Source organism: Saccopteryx leptura, chromosome 3, assembly GCF_036850995.1.
Source record: "Saccopteryx leptura isolate mSacLep1 chromosome 3, mSacLep1_pri_phased_curated, whole genome shotgun sequence".
Taxonomy (NCBI): domain Eukaryota; kingdom Metazoa; phylum Chordata; class Mammalia; order Chiroptera; family Emballonuridae; genus Saccopteryx; species Saccopteryx leptura.
Window position 1 is genome coordinate 36,691,193 of NC_089505.1, and position 21,426 is coordinate 36,712,618.

The following is a 21,426-nucleotide window of genomic DNA, read 5'->3' on the forward strand; positions in this document are numbered from 1 at the left end:
TCTCTGTCTTTTCAAAGCAAGTAAGTAAACGAAAGAAAAGAATATAGACAAGCTAAGTAATATAATTAATCACATTATTTAAAGCATTTCTATATATCAAATGTTAGAAATATAAAGAGGAACCAAGTCTTAGATACTATTTCTATCAGTCAGTGGTTCAGTTATAGAAAATAGAGATCACTCTAGCTATTTTAAGCAAAAGGCATTTGACACAGATAACTTTGTACAAAATGGCTGGAAAGACAGAAGTAGGCTGAAGGATGATCTCCCAGGGGTGATTTTAAGAATCATATTGCCAAATAGGCCTGTGGGGTTGCTGCTATCTTTGCCATAATCAGAAAAGTGGGTAAGCAGGTGAATGCCATGTGAACTCTCAAATTTAGGAACACACCACTGGAGCTGTGATCCAGGCATCAGGAAACTGCTGCTGATGCCTCCACTGCATCAAAAACTCCAAGCTTTTGAAGTTAGCAGCTGGGCAGTGGCATGATGCTGTTTCTGTTCTTACTTGCCAGCAGCAGGAGGCAGAATAAAAAGGTGTTCCCCACCTCAATTGCACCTTCCCAATCTCAAGGTATGGGTTAAATGTTTTCCATCTAATTTAATTCATGTCTACATCCTGAATTACCAGTTAGCTTTATAAATATGATTTTTAGCTTTCCAGCCTCTGTAGTATAAAAGGACTTTCTAAACAATAGAATGGACACTAAGTGGACACTAAGGGTCAAATTAACCATGTATAACACACCCATGAGACTTAAACAAAAGTATTTTAAACCATAGATATACATTTCAATGCAAATACTGTATTTTAATGCCAAACAACTGAATATGCAAATCATAGTATCAGACCATGAATTAATAAAACTTGCAATTAATAATATATATGTAAACAAATAAAAAGAAACCCAAAGACTCAAATTAAAAATTATTCTCTGGAATTATTGGATCAAATATGAAATTGAATCTGAAAGACCTTTATAAAGTAATGAAATAAAATATCCCATTACATTTTCAGTATGGGGCCAAAAGTATAGATATCCAAATATAAAACATCAAATGCTATTATTCTTAAAGGATAGTTCTGAAGTTTCTGAAACCAGCTACTCCTAATAACTGCCTGTAAATTAAAATAAAAGATAGTTTCTATATATCAAAATTTTAGTTTTAAGAAATTATAATTCTCAGGGTCATCAAGGGCCCTGAGAGTAATAATAATACACACTCAGACAAATTATAAGTTGGTACAAAATCTTTGAATGGTAATTTGGCAATATGTATCAAAAGCCTTTAAAATATAAGTTTTGATACATTTTCATTTTGGAAACATTATCCTAAGATGTTAATCTAATATATACACAAAGAATATAAACTAGTTTTTTTAGTATAGCACTATTTCATAACGTTGTCCAATATTTATGAAAGATTAGATAAAATATGATTCAATTGGGAAAAAATTAATGACTTGGGAAAATGTTCATTATATATTATTTTGTAAAAAATCTTTTTATAAAATATTATGTACAACATGATCCAAATCTCTCTCTATATATATCTATTTATAGAAAATTATACAAATATATTAAAAGTTTTTTATAGTGGCTGATAAATCAGTCAATATAGGTTATATTATAATTCGGAAACAAACAATACCAAAATCCCAGTGGTTTAATATACAACAGTTTATTTATTTGTTCTCTCAAGGTCTGCTGAGGGTATAGGCAGTGTTCCAGGGCAGCTGTCTTCCATGTGGGAGCACAGAACCCCAGGCTAATTTCATCATGTGGCACTTCCATAACAAGTCCTTCCATAACTGCTGTGGCTAGAGGAAAGAGTCTGCACAGTCTTATAGGTAGTTTTCCCCCTTGAATTTATATTTCACCCATAAACAACTATAAACCATGCAAAGCCTAAGTATCTCAAACTACAATCCAAAACATTACACACTCCCAAATGGTTAAGTATCTCACATCATCCTAGTGCCTAAAGATTAGCTGACAATTCACATCATTCTTGTCAATAATATGCTGGCTAATCTTAAATGCACCATTTATTCCACCACAGTTCTCAATAACCTTAGCTAAAATGAGAAAGGTATATTTACATCAAAACCTTGATAAAAATTCTAGAACATCTCATCAATAAATAACAGTGAACATGAGATGTAATATACAAAGCTTACGTTTGTCTCTTAGACTTTTTGGACACATTCTGCTTTCTCTTTTTGATAATGCTTATAAATGTTAAATACAATGGATTATGGGTTGATTTTATGGATATAAATCATATTGTTTATTCCACATGACCTGTCTTAATTTTTTCCAGTGTCAGGCATTATTTAGTTTTGTTGTTCTTATAAATTTTGCCAGGGATTTTATGGGCTCTAATTTTTAAGCAGTTTATATTGCCCAACATAGATTGGGGGCAGGGTAATATTTTAGTCATGCTCATCATCTTGTGTATAACCTTATGTTAGCCCTTCTGTATTCTGGATCATGGCTTATTCTGGTGTGAAATAAAGTTAATTTTATTTTTCCAAAGGGAACTTACTTTTATAGTATACTTAAGGACAGAACAATGCCCTTTTGTTAGAATTGGATTAACCACAACTGGGCATCGTATTTAGAAGACCACTGTACTTGGTACATAAACATAATAAATAATAGAAAAGTAACTGACATTGAGTAACATCCCAAATTGCTGGTTCTGCATTAGGGACAGAACATAGATCTCTTCATTTAGGGTTGTTCCATCTCGAAGGTGAGAATGATGTGGTGTACCAAGAATTTTTAAAATGTGTTTATTCAAATCATTGCTAATTAAACTGCTCATGTACAGATACTACAAATAAGTGAGTTGTTCAGAACAGATGATGTGGGATAAATAATGGAAAAATAGACAAAATTTTTGGATAAGAAAATTGTATATAGTATTAGATATATAAGATATATGCGATTTCTTGATTCCTTCTGCATGTGGTTATAATCAAATCCAAATTTTCCTATTTCACATACAAAATGAAGTTGGGATTGGGTTGGGAAGGGAATTTCAATTGGCTTTGACAGGTTGGAGTAATTTTCAACATGGCTTTGAGATAGTGGTTTTGCTTGGCTAATACATATTTTTCAATTTTGTCAATTGAGACAGAAACCTCAAACATTAGAGAAGTGTTTGAATACTGACTGCTTTGTGCCAGAAAGGCACATTGACTTTGGTGTACAATGGTAAGATCATGAATTTTGCTAAATACAATTGCAAACACATGTTTTGTTGCAAAGCAGGCAATGAAGAACAAATTAATAAAAATAAACAATGCAGAAATGGGTTTCCCTAAGAAACACTGAATAACATTGAAGGTGTTTGTAAAAATCATAAAAATTGTGCAACTACTACAACTATTATTTACATTGCCAAAATATTAAAGAACCAAATTGGTTGTGTTATTTTTATTCTTTAATAATTGAATCAAGGAGATTGAATCAGGAGAGCTAGAATCTTATAAATTCAGCTGAGAGACATTATTAGTAAAGACATTTTAAATACATAAGGAACTAATTTCAAGACAATTGAAAATTTGATTTAATTATTTAAAAAGTCTTTTTTGAAATTTTGGTCAGATTACTATGGTATGGATTTTGGACAAACACTATTCATTCCAAGACTCAAAGAAAAAGGTAGAATTACAATGTGATCTCCAAACTAATTATAAAAAGAATAGTTCTGAGTTGGAAAATAAGTGACATTTTAAAGTTTATTTTATTGGAATTATATTTTATTCTCTATCTCTTACTTTTATATTTCTTTAATTAAAATAGTCCAAATATGTCCCTATGAGACATATCTGTATGAGACCATGATGTATGAAAACTTTATTCAAGAATCTGTGGGTAGGCAAAGCCATGCATTTTTTTCTTTGCTTTTCTTGTTTTTTAGAGAGAGAGCTACAACAGGAAGCGAGATCAAGAGGGAGGAGAGAGATGAGAAGCATCAACTTGTAGTTGCTTCACTTTAGTTGTTCATTGATTGCTTCTTCTACTTGACTGGGGAGCTCAAGCTGAGCCAGTGACTCCTTGCTCAAGCCAATGATCCTGCATTCAAGCCAGCCACCTCACACTCAAACTGGTGAGCCCATACTCCAGTGACCCAAGGTTTCGAATTGGGGATCTCAGCATCCCAAGTCGACGTTTTATCCACTATTCCACTACCAGTCAGGCAATGCATCTTGATTCTTTTTTTTTTTTTTTTTTTTTTTGTATTTTTCTGAAGCTGGAAACGGGGAGAGACAGTCAGACAGACTCCCGCATGCGCCCGACCAGGATCCCCCCCGGCACGCCCACCAGGGGCGACGCTCTGCCCACCAGGGGGCGATGCTCTGCCCCTCCGGGGCCTAGCTGTGTTGTGACCAGAGCCACTCTAGCGCCTGGGGCAGAGGCCAAGGAGCCATCCCCAGCGCCCGGGCCATCTTTGCTCCAATGGAACCTTGGCTGCGGGAGGGGAAGAGAGAGACAGAGAGGAAGGAGGGGGTGGGGGGTGGAGAAGCAAATGGGCGCTTCTCCTATGTGCCCTGGCCGGGAACCGAACCCCGGTCCCCTGCACGCCAGGCCGACGCTCTACCACTGAGCCAACCAGCCAGGGCCGCATCTTGATTCTTGATATAGAATCTCAAATGTTTTAGCTTTCTATTCTTTCAATTTGTCAAGATCATTCTCTACTATTATAGCAATAATACCTCCTCAAAATCATTCCTGTTAGACTAACTGGTGGTGAAACTCCAAATCTAGAACTTTAGGAACATGCTAGTTCCCCTTTCCTCAACTTATAAACAGAAGAAAAGGTTTAGTTTATCCTTTCATTCACTCAATGCATATCTTTTTTTGAGGTGCATATACTTGTCTATGCTTTCCTGACATTTCTCTTGGTAACATAGTCTGCCTTAAATCATGAGTTTCTATAGGACAGGGACCATGCCTATTTAATTTGCTTTTGACACATTCAACCCAATGCATTGAAAATATGTGAACTTAACACATGAGCCTGGATGATGATGGTGATTATAATAATTTATGTTTTTTCTCTTTTGCTTCTCAGTGGCACTTACCAGTAATTCACTCTTGCTGACAGCAAAATTCATATTTCTTTCAGTAAAAATATAACAAACAGACATAATGTGTAAAATTTAACTGCAATATTTCTTTAATTTTATCCCATTTCTCTGGCTCTTTTCTATTTTTCTGACAGAATTACATATGAGGCCAAATCTTTAAATTCTTTGCAATTTTTCTTTGGATTTACAGCACAAGTCTGTTGATTATTTCATATCCGTCACTATTAATATAAGACAAACAGTAAAGAAATGGGAAAGCGGCAGTTAAAAGAAAAATGCTACAGAGCAATGCATGGTATTTCTCTTCCCACATTCTAATGTAATCCATCATGGCCAAGACTTTATCAATCTGCTAGTGTCCAAGAGAATTATGAGCATATTTTTTCTTTTCTGAGACTTCCATTCTCTTCACAGTCAAGTAACTTCATACTGTCCTTTTTGTTTATTTGTTTTAAAGAAATCTACTGTCCTTGAAAAAGTAAAATTATAGAGAGTCACATTTTGATATAATTACATAACTACTAATAAACACATTTGATAACACTAAGCTTTCATATTGGAAAATCATACCAATGCTTTTATTAGTTGGCATAGATAGGCTCTCCTGTGTTGCTTCAAATGGCTAGCCCTAAGTGATGCCAAAACAACTGACGAAATCTAGGTGTTCCTCAGTGGAAAAAGCTTACCAGAAGATGGTCCATCAACCCAACAGAATATTATATAGTCATTTAGAAGATAATTATGAGGATCTTATAAAAATATACAATAATGATAACAATATTAAAGGAAAAAGTGGTCACAGAATTACAGAGATATTTGTTAACTACTATTTAAGAGAAGCTTATTTGTCAGTAAAGATAGAGATAACACACAGACATGGAAAGACAATGGCAGAGCACAGAGGCCAGGAGCATAGACTTGAATCCAGGTTTTTTGAACTTGATTTCCACTTTTTTGTTGCCTTACCCTGAGCAAATTATAAAACCTATTAACCTCAGTTTACTCATCTGATAAACAAGGATTGATTGTCTTCTACATAAACTGTTACAAGGATTAAACTATGATAGTATATATGTTAGATACTAAGAACAATACCTAGTACTTAGTAGTACTATATGTATTCATGAATATTTAAAAAAATGGTCATATTACATTGGTGAAATTAAAGGAGATTTTGTGTTGTTTTGAGGTAAAAGGAATTTAAAATTTTGATCATATGAATTAACTCTAAAAAGCCAAAGAATTGAATAAATAATTTACAAAGCATAATGATTAATATAAAATACTTTTGGAATCTGAAAGGAGTACAACCTAGTTATCTGAAAAATTCAACCAATAGGCAATTTTCAAAAAAAGTCTAGATAGTCAAGATTTGACTATTCTTAATTATTTGACTCTTGCTTATAAATTACCACAACGTTGTTTTCTACATTTGTTAGTTATACCACGTATGTTTGGTCAACACATTCAAGATGTACACCTAGTTTTTACTTAATATCATTTTCTTTTCATATAGATAGTGATAGAGAGCAAAGTAGTGATAGAGATAAAAAGAATTATGAACTTTAATATTTTCTTTTTCACAGAAAAGGATTTCTATTTAAGGCAAGGTCAAAACTTGCCTTCTTTGCCCAGCTGGTTGATTCAGTGGTAGAGCGTGTGGTAGTGTGTGGAAGCCCCAGTTTGAGTTCTGGTCAGGGCACATAAGAGAAGCGAACAACTGCTTCTCTACCCCTCCCCCTCTCCCTCCTCTCCTTCTCCACAGCCATGGCTCAATTGATTTGAGCATTTAGGCTCTAGGCACTGCTGATGTTGGCTTCCTGGAGCCTCTGCCTCGGGTGCTAGGAATAGCTCGGTTGTGAGCATGGCCCCCATAGACAGCACGGCTGCAGACCAGGTTGCCAGGTGGATCCTGGTCGGGTGCATCCAGGAGTTTGTTTACCTCCCCTCTTCTCATTTGGAAAAAAAAGAGCACAACCCCCCCCCCCCCCGAAAAACATTGCCTTCTCTGCATATCCACATGCATCTTTGGCAACTCATTTTGCTGCATTCTTATGTAATTTTCTTTTTTTTAATTTTTTTTTTACTTTTATTTATTCATTTTAGAGAGGAGAGAGAGACAGGGAGAGAGAGAGGAGACAGGGGGGAGGAGCTGGAAGCATCAACTCCCATATGTGCCTTGACCAGGCAAGCCCAGGGTTTCAAACCGGCGACCTCAGCATTTCCAGGTCTATGCTTTGTCTATGCGCCACCACAGGTCAGGCTGTAATTTCTTTAAGTCCCTGAGCTTTCTTTTGAGATTTTCCTTTGTGGATATCCAGAAATTCTTATGGGTCAGGTATAGAATTCTTTCATGGCTAATGCTGTCTGTGGAGGCTTGAGGCTCCCTTGCTGCCATTATACTCGCCAGGAAATTCTAGATTCATGATGGTTTCTACATCTAAGCAAGTCTCCACAACTAATTTCAGTTATCTCCACCATTAACATCACCAACATACCATAATGTTGGACTCTACTGAGTCCTTAAGATACTTTCAATCTACTTCAGGCAAAGGGCGTTGGCCACAGGAGCAAAGATCCAGAGCAAAGATATTTAATGGGATGGGAAGTCCCCTATTTGGCTGTTTTCTATTAGAATATCTTTATCCTTTCAGTGTGGCTATGGAAAAACAGATTCATGATCATTTCTGGGAGAGACCCACTTCTCCTGAGCAAGCTAGAAGCAGATGAATTAGAACTGCCTTTCCTTTGCTGTTTTGTGTGTGTGTGTGTGTGTGTGTGTGTGTGTGTGTGTGTGTGTGTGTTAAGGACCCATAATAATAGAGTTATGACCTTGGAAGTGGCAAAAAAACACATGGAAAGCTGCAACACTTATCTTAGGCCTGAGGCTTGACATGTAGCTCTATGTAGTTCAGCTTAATTTACTAGCTAACTTAGGGGTCCATGTTGATATCTGGGGTTAAAGAGAGTAGGTGATAGTAAATTATTCTTTTGACTGGTGTTCTTGTGTTTCTATTTCACTTGGACTTGACCGTTTCAGGAAAATATTAAAGCCCACTTCTTAATCTTAGAAACTTCTAATTTAAGAGACACATTTTACAGGTTTATAGAAGTTAATATTTTTCACTAATATAGCAGTAAAAACTGATACAGGGTCACACTAGATTTTGGGTGATACAAGTTGCATCTGAGAAAACTGGCCAGCACCTACCTGATTTTTATGATTGAGCTGGTGACACCATAATACTTATAATAACCTAGGAACATTTTCATTGAGAGATTAATGTTATAGATTATGAGAATCAAGTTTAATAGCAATGTCATTACAACATAGGCAATGATGGGCCAATATTTAAACATTCCTTTATCTTTTCTTTTTCTACCCATGTCCAGATCCCATTCCATGGCACACATGCTTTCTCAAGTCACCAGGCAATGCTGAATGAAATCAGAGAAGTGAACAGAACCAAAAGCTGAGTGAAAAATCTATATGCCATCAGCCAATGAGATAGTTCTGAATGGATTACCAAAGCTAAAGCAGTAATTAGATTTGTGGTCAGAATCTAAGAATAAGATTTGTAAAAATAAGAACATCAGGTTGAATTACAGAAACATTTAATACTTGAGACAAAATTTGTTTGCAGCTAAGTTTAATACTTGCTGAAACAAGGTACCCAGGAAAGTGAGTCATCCATGTTTATAGGGCCACGGGAAAATGGAGCACCATGATTCTTTAATTCTAGACCAATTTCATGAGTATTAGTATGTGTGTAATTTTGCGTATTTGTATGTGTGTGTGTGTTAATAAAATTTGGCAAGCAAAATAAAAAGTCTAGTTCTCCTTGAGGGCAAGCAGAACGTACTTGATATTTGCATTAATATTTTCATGTTACTTGAGCTCCATTAAGCAAATTCATTTTTGTTACATTTAATGATGCTCTTTAGTTTCCAAAAATGCTTTCTCCTAAGATACAGCTCACTGGAAAACACCAAAAAAACTCAGAAAAAAATACTTATGATTTTGTCCCAAATCTAAGGATATTCATTAATAACAGGTATTTTATTATGTTGTAATTATTCTACCTAAAGTGGATTATTTATTTTCATATATAGATTTATTTACCTTTGCTTTTACATAAGAGAATAAGATTACAGACTAGCATTTTAAGAAATTGTTATTTAAATATTACATCTTAAACTAAAAAAAGAGCTTTTTTCTTATATTTTTTAGACCTTTGTTGAAGTTCTCACTGTGTTCATACATTCTTCTCCCCAAGTCAGTGAGCAATTTTGTGACCAATACTCTGAACTCTTTATCAAGTATATTACTCCCACTTTAACACTGCATGCTTTTTTTTTTTAACTTATTGATTGATTTTAGAGAGAAGAAAGAAAAAGAATAGGAGGGGAGGAGCAGGAAGCATCAACTCTTAATAGTTGCTTCTCTTGACTGAGCAAGCCTGGGGTTTTGAACCACCAAACTCAACATTCCATGTCAATGCTCTACCCACTGGCCTCCACAGATCAGCCACATTTCTACTTTATTAAGGTTATCTTCTGAGGTTTTTTATCCTGTTCTTTTATTTGGAATATATACCTTTATTTTTTTATTTCACTTAACTCTTTATGTTGGTTTCTGCACAATAGATAAAACAACCACCTTTCCTAAGTGGACTCATCTAGAAGATGAATTTTGTCATTCAATCCTGCCTCAGTCTTTTGTCATCTCCGAAACTTTTGTTTGACCAAGTAGCCTATTATATTTTTAATGGCTCCCAATATTTGAGGATGTGCCAAGGCCTGTCAGTGTCTGTAAGAGGAGGATTTGCACACCTCAATTTAGTCTGTTTGGAAGCAGCTTCTCAGGCAGCAGCTTTTAAAAGTGTATTAATTTAAACAGTTCTGTACAACCACAAGCACAAACTCCTCTGGCCAGGCAATCTGGCAGTGTTTCCTAGGTGACAGTCATAAAAATTGGGGTTCCGGATGAATGTATAAGATATTTTCTGAGAGACACCAGTGAGGTGGAGCAAAGCAGAGAGAGTATGTCATAATGGTGTACACAGCCTAGGTTCCTTGAGAATGCCTCAGCAGTTCAATAGATGTGTGCCACACCTGAAGCCTGCCTATGAGTCCAAAGCTCCAGGAGAAACAAAGAGGTCTTCTTCACAGAAAGACTGGGGGTGGGGCTGCCTCTCTGTGGTCTTTGCAGTGCCCTAGGAGTAAGAGTCTGTCAAAAACCATCTCTTCAATTGCCATTGTCTTGTGGGACCCTGGAATGCAAAAACTCTCCACCCCCAAGTCAGCAGAACCAGGGGATCAAGAGCCATCTCCTGGGTGGCAGCTGGAAAAACTGGGACACCAGATGTAAATGCCAGGACAACAGCTGGCTGTAAAGCTCCCTTCCAGAAGACACTGTAGTGCAACACAATGAAAGAGCAAAGATAACACCCAATCTCCAAATTCTCTGGAAATGATTATAGTCAGCCCCTAGATGTGTGTTTAATTAGAAGCCTGCCCCTTAGGCTATAGCTATGATCATTAGCTAATAGGTTTCCTTCACAGTAGGAATAAGCTCCTGGGTCTATTGCTTTTTTCTGTGCCTGTTTAAGAATTCTTTCTCTGTTGATTATAGTCCTGTGGGACCCACATGCATGTCTCACTGGCTGCTAGATCCAGGCAATGTAAAAGTGTCCCTTAGCAGCAGCTGCAAAAATTGGGGCACATTACAGGGTTTGAGTTTCCTTATGGGTAACCCAAATTATTACAGTCCAATGCAGGGGTCTCAAACTCACGGCCTGCGGGCCGCATGCGGCCCGCCAAACAATTTTGTGCGGCCCGCAGACTGTTTTCAACTGCAGTGAGAAAAGTGTTGCATAACAGTTGCCTTTTGTAGACCTAGTACGGCCGCCGAACGGCTGTGATCTTGCTCTGCGGCCCACATGCTGAGTTGAGTTTGAGACCCCTGGTCCAATGGGATCAAGAAGGCTACCTGCCCTGGCCTCCAGAGCCAGGCAGTCATGAGACATCCCTTGGTGGCTGCCACAAAGATCTGGAAACTAGATGCTTACAAAAGCTCTCCTCTAGATTTTAAATAATCTGAAGCACAGTAAAGGGTGAGCAAGAAGATGTCACCCAACATTCTCTGTCCCCAAAGAGTGTACCAGAAGGCTCCTAGATAAAAGTGGTAAATCAAATGTTTGCTTCTCAAGCTTAATATAAACAAGTGATCTTCCTTCACTTTAAGTCTGGTTGTAAATAGCTGACTCTGAACTGGCCTTTTGGAGGGTAAATCTCAGGCTTTTAAAAATTAATCTCTAGATTACTACAATCTAGTGGTTCTCAGAACGTGATCCCCATTGGTTTTTGGGAGCTTAAGTCTAAGGGAAAAGTCCTAAAAGTTGAGGTGTCCAATGCAGGGTTTGAACCCTTCTCTCCTCAGAGAGAAGTTCAGGGTTTTGAGTACTCTCCTGGTCACCAGGAAAGGTAGGATATATGGTGAGATTGTGTCCCAGCTTTTCCTGCAACTTTGATGTGATTTTCTTCTCATGTGTTTGATATATAGCCATCACTCAGCCAGTTTTTTTTTTTAATTAATTTTACTAGGGAGACATCAATAAATCAGGATACATATGTTCAAAGAAAACATGTCCAGGTTATCTTGTCAATCAATTATGTTGCATACCCATCACCCAAAGTCAGATTGTCCTCTGTCACCTTCTATCTAGTTTTCTTCATGCCCCTCCCCCTCCCCCTTTTCCTCTCCCTTCCCCCCCCCTCCCATAACCACCACACTCTTATCAATGTCTCTTAGTCTTGTTTTTATGTCCCACCTACGTATAGAATAATGCAGTTCTTGGTTTTTTCTGATTTACTTATTTCACTTCGTATAATGTTATCAAGATCCCACCATTTTGTTGTAAATGATCTGATGTCATCATTTCTTATGGCTGAGTAGTATTCCATAGTGTATATGTGCCACATCTTCTTTATCCAACCTTCTATTGAAGGGCTTTTTGGTTGTTTCCATGTCTTGGCCACTGTGAACAATGCTGCAATGAATATATGAACATGGGGCTGCATGTGTCTTTACATATCAATGTTTCTGAATTTTGGGGGTATATACCCAGTAGAGGCATTGCTGGGTCATAAGGTAGTTCTATTTTTAGTTTTTTGAGGAACCACCATACTTTCTTCCATAATGGTTGCACTACTTTACATTCCCACCAACAGTGAATGAGGATTCCTTTTTCTCCACAGCCTCTCCAACATTTGCTATTACCTATCTTGTTAATAATAGCTAATCTAACAGGTGTGAAGTGGTATCTCATTGCAGTTTTGATTTGCATTTCTCTAATACCTAATGAAGATGAGCATCTTTTCATATATCTGTTGGCCATTTGTATTTCTTCCCGAGAGAAGTGTCTGTTCATGTCCTCTTCCCATTTTTTTTATTGGATTGTTTGTTTGTTTGTTGTTAAGTTTTATGAGTTCTCTGTATATTTTGGCTATTAGGACCTTATCTGAGCTGTTGTTTGAAAATATCATTTCTCATTTAGTTGGCTGTCTGTTTATTTTGTTGTCAGTTTCTCTTGCTGAGCAAAAACTTCTTAGTCTGATGTAGTCCCATTCATTTATTTTTGCCTTCACTTCCCTTGCCTTTGGAGTCAAATTCATAAAATGCTCTTTAAATCCAAGGTCCATGAGTTTAGAACCTATGTCTTCTTCTATGTACTTTATTGTTTCAGGTCTTATATTTAGGACTTGATTCATTTTAAATTAATTTTAGTACAAGGGGACAAACTGTAGTCGAGTTTCATTCTTTTGCATGTGGCTTTCCAGTTTTCCGAGCACCATTTGTTGAAGAGGTTTTCTTTTCTCCATTGTGTGTTGTTGGCCCTTTATCAAAAATTATTTGACCATATATATGTGGTTTTATTTCTGGACTTTCTATTCTGTCCCATTGGTTTGAATGTCTATTTTTCTGCCAATACCATGTTGTTTTGATTGTCGTGGCTCTATAATATAGTTTGAAGTCAGGTACTGTAATGCCTACAACTTTGTTCTTTTTCTTTAGGATTGCTTCGGCTATTCGGGTTTTTTATAGTTCCATATAAATCTGATGATTTTTTTGTTCCATTTCTTTAAAAAATGTCATTGGAATTTTGATGGGAATTGCATTAAATTTGTATATTGCTTTGGGTAATATGGCCATCTTGATTATATTTATTCTTCCTATCCAAGAGCAAGGAATATTCTTCCATCTCATTGTATCTTTTTCGATTTCCCTTAACAATGGTTTATAGTTTTCATTATATAAGTCCTTTACATACTTTGTTATGTTTATTCCTAGGTATTTTATTTCTTTTGTTGCATTCGTGAAGGGAATTGTTTTTTTGAGTTCGTTCTCAAATGTTTCATTGTTGGCATATAGAAAGGCTATGGACTTTTGTATGTTAATTTTGTATCCTGCGACCTTACTGTATTGGCTTATTATTTCTAGTAGTCTTTTTGTAGATTCTTTGGGGTTTTCGATGTATCGGATCATATCATCTGCAAAAAGTGATACCTTTACTTCTTTTCTGATATGGATGCATTTATTTCTTTGTCTTGTCTGATTGCTCTGGCTAGAACCTCTATCATCACATTAAATAAGAGTGAAGGGAGTGGACAACCCTGTCTTATTCCTGATTTAAGGGGGAAAGCCTTCAGTTTTGTGCCATTTAATATGATTTTTGCTGATAATTTATCATATATGACCTTTATCATGTTTAGATATTTTCCTTCTATACCCATTTTGTTGAGAGTCTTAAACATAAAATTGTGTTGTATTTTATCGACAGCCTTTTCTGCATCTATTGATAAGATCATGTGGTTTTTGTTCTTTGTTTTGTTGATATGGTATATTACATTAACCGTTTTACATATGTTGAACAATCCTTGAGATTCTTGGATGAATCCCACTTGATCATGATGTATTATTTTTTTAATATGTTGTTGTATTCGATTTGCTAGTATTTTGTTTAGTATTTTAGCATCTGTATTCATTAGAGATATTGGTCTGTAGTTTTCTTTTTTTGTGCTGTCCTTGCCCGGTTTTGGTATGAGGGTTATGTTGGCCACATAAAATGTGTTTGGAAGTATTGCTTCTTCTTCAATTTTTTGGAAGACTTTGAGTAGAGTAGGAACCAACTCTTTTTTGAATGTTTGGTAGATTTTGCTAGTATAATTGTCTGGGCCTGGACTTTTATTTTTGGGGAGGTTTTTAATAGTTTTTTCTATTTCTTCCCTACTAATTGGTCTGTTTAGGCATTCTGCTTCTTCTTGACTCAATCTAGGAAGGTTGTATTGTTCTAGGAATTTATCAATTTTTTCTAGATTGTTGAATTTATTGGCATAAAGTTTTTCATAGTATTACAATAATTCTTTGTATATCTATGATGTCCATCGTGATTTCACCTCTTTCATTTTGGATTTTGTTTATATGAGTTCTTTCTCTTTTTTCCTTGGTAAGTCTTGCCAAGGATTTGTCAATTTTGTTGATCTTTTCAAAGAACCAGCTCCTTGTTCTATTAATTTTTTCTATAGTTTTTCTGTTCTTTATTTCATTTATTTCTGCTCTGATTTTTATTATCTCCTTTCTTCGGCTGGTTTTGGGTTGTCTTTGTTCTTCTTTTTCCAGTTCCTTAAGGTCTGAAATTAAGTGGTACACTTGAGCTCTCTCTTGTTTGTTCATATATGCCTGAAGTGTTATGAACTTCCCTCTTATCACTGCTTTTGCTGCATCCCATAGATTCTGATATGTCATATTGTCATTTTCATTTGTCTGTATATATCCTTTGATCTCTGCACTTATTTCTTCTTTGACCCATTCATTTTTTAAAAGTATGTTGTTTAGTTTCCACATTTTTGTGGGGTTTTTTCCCTCTTTTTTGCAGTTGAATTCTAGTTTCAAGGCTTTATGATCAGAAAATATGCTTAATATACTTCAATTTTTATGAATTTGCTGATGTTACTTTTGTGGCCCAATATATGGTCAATTCTTGAGAATGATCTATGTACACTGGAGAAAAATGTATACTCTGTCACTTTATGGATGAAATGTCCTGTAGATGTCTATCATATCCAGGTACTCTAGTGTTTTGTTTAAGGCCAATATATCTTTATTAATTCTCTGTTTGGATGACCGATCTAGAGCCTTCAGCGGTGTATTGAGGTCTCCAAGTATGATTGTATTTTTGTCAGTTTTTGTTTTAAGGTTAATAATTAGCTGTCTTATATATTTTGGTGCTCCTTGTTTGGTGCATATATATTAAGAATTGTTATGTCTTCTTGATTCAGTGTTCCCTTAATCATTATGAAATGACCATTTTTGTCTTTGAGTACTTTTGCTGTCTTGTAGTCAGCATTATCAGATATGAGTATTGCTAAACTTGCTTTTTTTTTTTTGGATGTTATTTGCTTGGAGTATTGTTTTCTAGCCTTTCACTTTGAATTTGTTTGTATCCTTGTTGTTTAGATGAGTTTCTTTTAGGCAGCATACAGTTGGATTTTCTTTATTAATCCATTTTGCTACTCTGTGCCTTTTTATTGGTGAGTTTAATCAATTTACATTTAGTTTAATTATTGACACTTGTGAGTTACCTATTGCCATTTTATAGATTGCTTTCTGTTAGTTTTGTGTCTTGTTTGATTCTTCTCTATTTTTTTTTATCTTGTTTTTTTTTGGTTGTATTCCATACATCTTTCCTCTGTTGCTATCGTTTTTTTTTCTTTTTCTTTTTTCTTTTTTTGTATTTTTCTGAAGCTGGGAACGGGGAGAGACAGTCAGACAGACTCCTGTATGCACCCGACTGGGATCCACCCGGCACGCCCACCAGGGGCGACACTCTGCCCACCAGGGGGCGATGCTCTGCCCCTCCGGGGCGTCGCTCTGCGGCGACCAGAGCCACTCTAGCGCCTGGGGCAGAGGCCAAGGAGCCATCCACAGTGCCCAGGCCATCTTTGCTCCAATGGAGCCTTGGCTTCAGGAGGGGAAGAGAGAGACAGAGAGGAAGGAGGGGGCGGGGGTGGAGAAGCAAATGGGTGCTTCTCCTATGTGCCCTGGCTGGGAATCGAACCTGGGTCCCCCACATGCCAGGCCGACGCTCTACCGCTGAGCCAACCGGCCAGGGCCTGTTGCTATCTTTTTTAAATCATGTGCTTCTGTGGCGGTTTTTTCAATGGTGGTTACCATTAAGTAATGAAAAGGGTTCCTACCCTGTTCATTGTAGTGCACTATTTTGTGAGTACTTTTGCACTCCATCGTCCTTTGCTACTGTTAATCTCCATCCTCTCCCCCTTTTTTTTGTTGTTACAGTTTAAATTTGGTTTTATTGTGTTCTTGGTGGAGCTTTTACTTGTGGTTTTGTTTTGTTCTTTTTATCTGGGTGGAAAATCCCCTTTAGTATTTCCTGGAGTGGGGTTTTTTTGATAATATATTCCCTCATCTTTTCTGTATCTGTGAATGTTTTTATTTCTCCTTCATATTTAAAGGATAGCTTTGATGGGTATAGTATTCGTGGCTGAAAGTTCCTCTCTTTCAGGACTTTAAATATTGTGGTTCAGGCCTGACCTGTGGTGGCGCAGTGGGATCAAGTGTCGACCTGGAACACTGAGGTCACCGGTTCGAAACCTTGGGCTTGCCTGGTCAAGGCACATATGGGAGTTGATGCTTCCTGCTCCTCCCCCTTCTCTCTCTCTGTCTCTCTCTCACACTCCTCTCTCTCTAAAAAAAATCAATCAATAAAAAAAATATTGGGTTCACTCTCTTCTAGCTTGTAGAGTTTCTGTTGAGATATCTCATGATAATCTAATGGGCCTTCCTTTATATGTTGTATTTTTCTTCTCCCTGGCTGCCTTGAGAATTTTTTCTTTGTCATTGGTTTGTGCCAGTTTCATTAAGATGTGCCTTGGAGTAGGTTTGTTGGGCTTAAGAAAACTCGCTGTTCTGTTTGCTTCTTCAATTTGGGGCTTTAGTTCTTTCCACAGGCTTGAGAAGTTCTCATCTATTATTTGTTTGAATATGTTCTCCATTCCATTTTCTCTCTCTTCTCCCTCTGATATACCTATTTTTATTTTTTTTTTTTTTTTTTTTTTTCACTTATGATACTTTTAGTTTATTCTCTGGGTGCATTTTTTTTTTTTTTTTTTTTTAAATAAATTTTTATTAATGGTAATGGGATGACATTAATAAATCAGGGTACATATATTCAAAGAAAACATGTCCAGGTTATCTTGTCATTAAACTATGTTGCATACCCCTCGCCCAAAGTCAGATTGTCCTTCGCCACCCTCCATCTAGTTCTCTGTGCCCCTCCCCCTCCCCCCAACCCTCCCCCTGTCCCCCCTCCCCCCACCCCTGGTAACCACCACACTCTTGTCCATGTCTCTTAGTCTCATTTTTATGTTCCACCAATGTATGGAATCATGTAGTTCTTGTTTTTTTCTGATTTACTTATTTCACTCCTTATAATGTTGTCAAGATCCCACCATTTTGCTGTAAATGATCTGATGTCATCGTTTCTTATGGCTGAGTAGTATTCCATAGTGTATATGTGCCACATCTTCTTTATCCAGTCTTCTATTGAAGGGCTTTTTGGTTGTTTCCATGTCTTGGCCACTGTGAACAGTGCTGCAATGAACATGGGGCTACATGTGTCTTCACGTATCAATGTTTCTGAGGTTTTGGGGTATATACCCAGTAGAGGGATTGCTGGGTCATAAGGTAGTTCTATTTGCAGTTTTTTGAGGAACCACCATACTTTCCTCCATAATGGTTGTACTACTTTACAGTCCCACCAACAGTGAATGAGGGTTCCTTTTTCTCCACAGCCTCTCCAACATTTGCTATTACCCGTCTTGTTGATCATAGCTAATCTAACAGGGGTGAGGTGGTATCTCATTGTAGTTTTGATTTGCATTTCCCTAATAACTAATGAAGCTGAGCATTTTTTCATATATCTGTTGGCCATTTGTATCTCTTCCTGGGAAAAGTGTCTATTCATGTCTTCTTCCCATTTTTTTATTGGATTGTTTGTTTGTTTGTTGTTGAGTTTTATGAGTTCTTTGTAAATTTTGGAAATTAGGCCCTTATCTGAGCTGTTGTTTGAAAATATCATTTCCCATTTAGTTGGCTGTCTGTTTATTTTGATATCAGTTTCTCTTGCTGAGCATACCTATTATTCTTATGTTATTCTTTTTGATGGAGTCAGGCAATTTCTGTAGGGCTTTCTCATTTTTTTTAAATTTTTGAGTCTCTTTCTTCTTCTCTCTGTTGTGCCTCAAGTTGCTTGTCTTCTATTTCACTAATCCTACCTTCTATCTGGCCTGTTCTATTAGCTAAGCTTGTTACCTCTGTTTTAGCTCGTGAATTGAGTTTTTCATCTCTGTTTGATTTGTTTTTATTGTTTCAATTTCCTTGGTAATATATTCTTTGTGTTCATTGAGTTGTTTTCTGAGCTCCCTAAATTGCCTTTCTGTGTTTTCTTGTCTATCTCTGAGTATTTTTAGGATTTCTATTTTAAATTCTCTGTCATTTAGCTCCAAGGTTTCCAATATATTAAATTTTTTCTCCATAGATTTTTCGTCATCTATCTGTGCTACCTCTCTGTCTTTTGTATCCATGATATTCAATTTCCTTAATGGCATCTGAGGGTGGTTTTTTTTATAGTATTAATGAGAATTAATAAAGAATAAAAAGTTAAAAAAATAAAAAAGAATAAAAAAATTATTATTCCTCCCCCCTTTTTTCTTCTCCTCTCCTCTCCCCTCCTTCTTAAGAAAGTCTTGTGGTGAACTGTGAATTATATTGTGCTAAATAGAACAAAAACTACATATAATGGAGGGCCTGAGTTGGGGAGAAGTGATAAAGAGGCCAAAAAGGCGGTATGGACCCACAAAATGAAAATAGGAAATAATTTGGGTCAAGAATAAAATGATTTGCTTTTAGGTGATGGTTGACTAAGAGATATGATGAGAAAAATAAGAGGGAAACAGGACAAATGGAGAGCCAAGGTTGGGAGCACTGCTAGTGAGTTAAAAAACAAAGTAAAAAACCTCCAAAGTGCCACAAAGATAAATTTGAGTCCCAGATAAAATAATTTGTTTGTGATTGAGGATTGAATGAGAGGAAAAGTAAAGGAGAAAAGAAGAAACTAATATAGGGGGAGAAAAAAAAATAAAGAGGAAAAGACAAAAAGAAGAAAAAAGAATAAAAGGAGAGAGAGAGAGAGAGAGACAGAGAGTTAAGAGTTTTGGAGTGCAACCTTCATAGAGAGAAAGGAAGAATAAAGATATGTAACACTTATGGGTAGTGTAGTTCAAGGAGAGGAGAGAGTAAGACCGGCAGAGAATTAAAAGACCAAATTGGAAGAGGAAGAAAATAATCAAGACAAGAAGATAAGAGAAACAAATGAAAAAATATAATAAAATGGGATAGGTTATAAAGTCTGTGGATTATTCTTGATTTTGAAAGGTTATTGTTGGGTGGATAAAATGTATTATGCTCACTTTGTTAAAGATGGCACTGCCCACATGGAGGCCATTGCCCAGGTGATATTAATTTGTGTCTCTGTGGGATGTGGGCAGGCAGAATCCTTGTAGCCTGGGGCTTGGTTTTAGGATTAAACCTTTCCCACCCATTTTGATGTGGGGTGGTACAATCCAATCATGCCTCGGAGGAGTGACTTTGTGTTGTAGACTTCCCTATTTTGTATATTGGATTAAAGGTTTGGATTTCTACACTATAAAATGGGAGCAGAACTGAAGCTTGTGCTCTTGGTTCCTGAGATTATCATTAGAGGAGAGAGCAGAGAGCAGAGAGCATAGAAAGGCCATGTGGAGGAGGCCAGGAGAGGCAGCCAAGATGGCGGAGTGTTGATTGAGAAGCCAGTTAGTGCAGAGTTTGTGCAGGGAGAAGGAAGGAGATGGGGAACAGAGGTGAATAAGTCTGGTGAGCTAGAAACCTTTGATTCTAGAAAACTTGGATAAGTCAGTAGCTTTGTGAGCACTGAATGTGAGTGGGTTTTGGAGCCCAGTGTGTGTTTTTACTTGCCCGCCGGGTGCAAGCTAGGATTTAAGACTATGGCCCATCAGTTTTTGGCTCCATTGTTTCTTTACCGACTGTCTGAATCCAATGCGAACTTGCATGGGCCAGGCAGCTGCTGTGATGGTGGCCTTGGCTTCTGGCTTTACAGTTATCTTCTTGCTTTTTCTTTTCTCTCCCTCTTCCTGGTAGGTGACTCTTTGTACCCCGGGTTCTGCCCCTGTGCTATGCTTATGTAGAGGTTTGCAGTTGATAAGTCTCTATGGCAATGTCATATATTGGGCTTCAGTCTCGTTGGCAGTCGAGGCTCATTATCATTTGCAGGCTCCGCCAATGAGAGAGTCCGTGTTCCCGGAGCCTCTCTCCTAGTCTTTCCTTCCTGAATTAGTAGCCTGATGATCCAGCTATGGGGTTGCTGCTGCCTCTGCCTGGAGAGTAAGAGGCTCAAAGAGCTGGCAAATCCCCACTCTATTCCCACTCAGCACAGGGCTCTGGGTAAGGCTCAATCAGTCAGAGCCCCTAGCATAATCAGGTGGGGCTTCAGCCCACGGAAAGGCCTCTGACTCTGCTCCTCTGTCCGGGAACATGGGCGCCCTCTCCTAGGGGAATCTCTCGCCCACTCTCCACGCTCGCCGACCAGGATATCAGGCCGGCTGCCTCTCACTCTTGGTGAGGTGCCCCGCCTGCATGGAAAAGTTCAAGCATAGGGAATTTTGCTCCCGCTCCCTCCTCGCGTGCTGCTTTTTGGGGTGAAAGGGTGACCCCAAGATTCCAGTTTCAGCCCACACAAAGGCCTCTGACTCTGCCCCTCTGTCTGGTAACATGGGTGCCCACTCCCGGGGCTCTAGGAGGAATCTCTCGTCCACTATCTGTACACGCCGACCAGGATCGAGGCAGATGGCTGTCCCAAGTGCCTTTCTTTGTCTGGATTTGGCATGAGCATTAGCTGGGTTGCCACAAACACAGTTTTTCCTCAGCTTGAATGTCTGTGCCACAGCCTGGTTTGGATGTTTGTGCCACAGTCTGGTTCTATTCACACTCTATGCCCATCTTAGTTCCTATACTCTCAGTTCCTAGTGAAAGCAGCCCTTATTTAGGTTAGTGAGGAAGACGAAGTGTTTCTTCCTCCTTATTTCCTTCAGGGTTGATTATATATTTAGTTAATTTTTCACTCGATCATACTTTCATGTTTAGTGTGGAACTTCTGGAGGCTCCAAGAATATATTTTTCTGTCTCT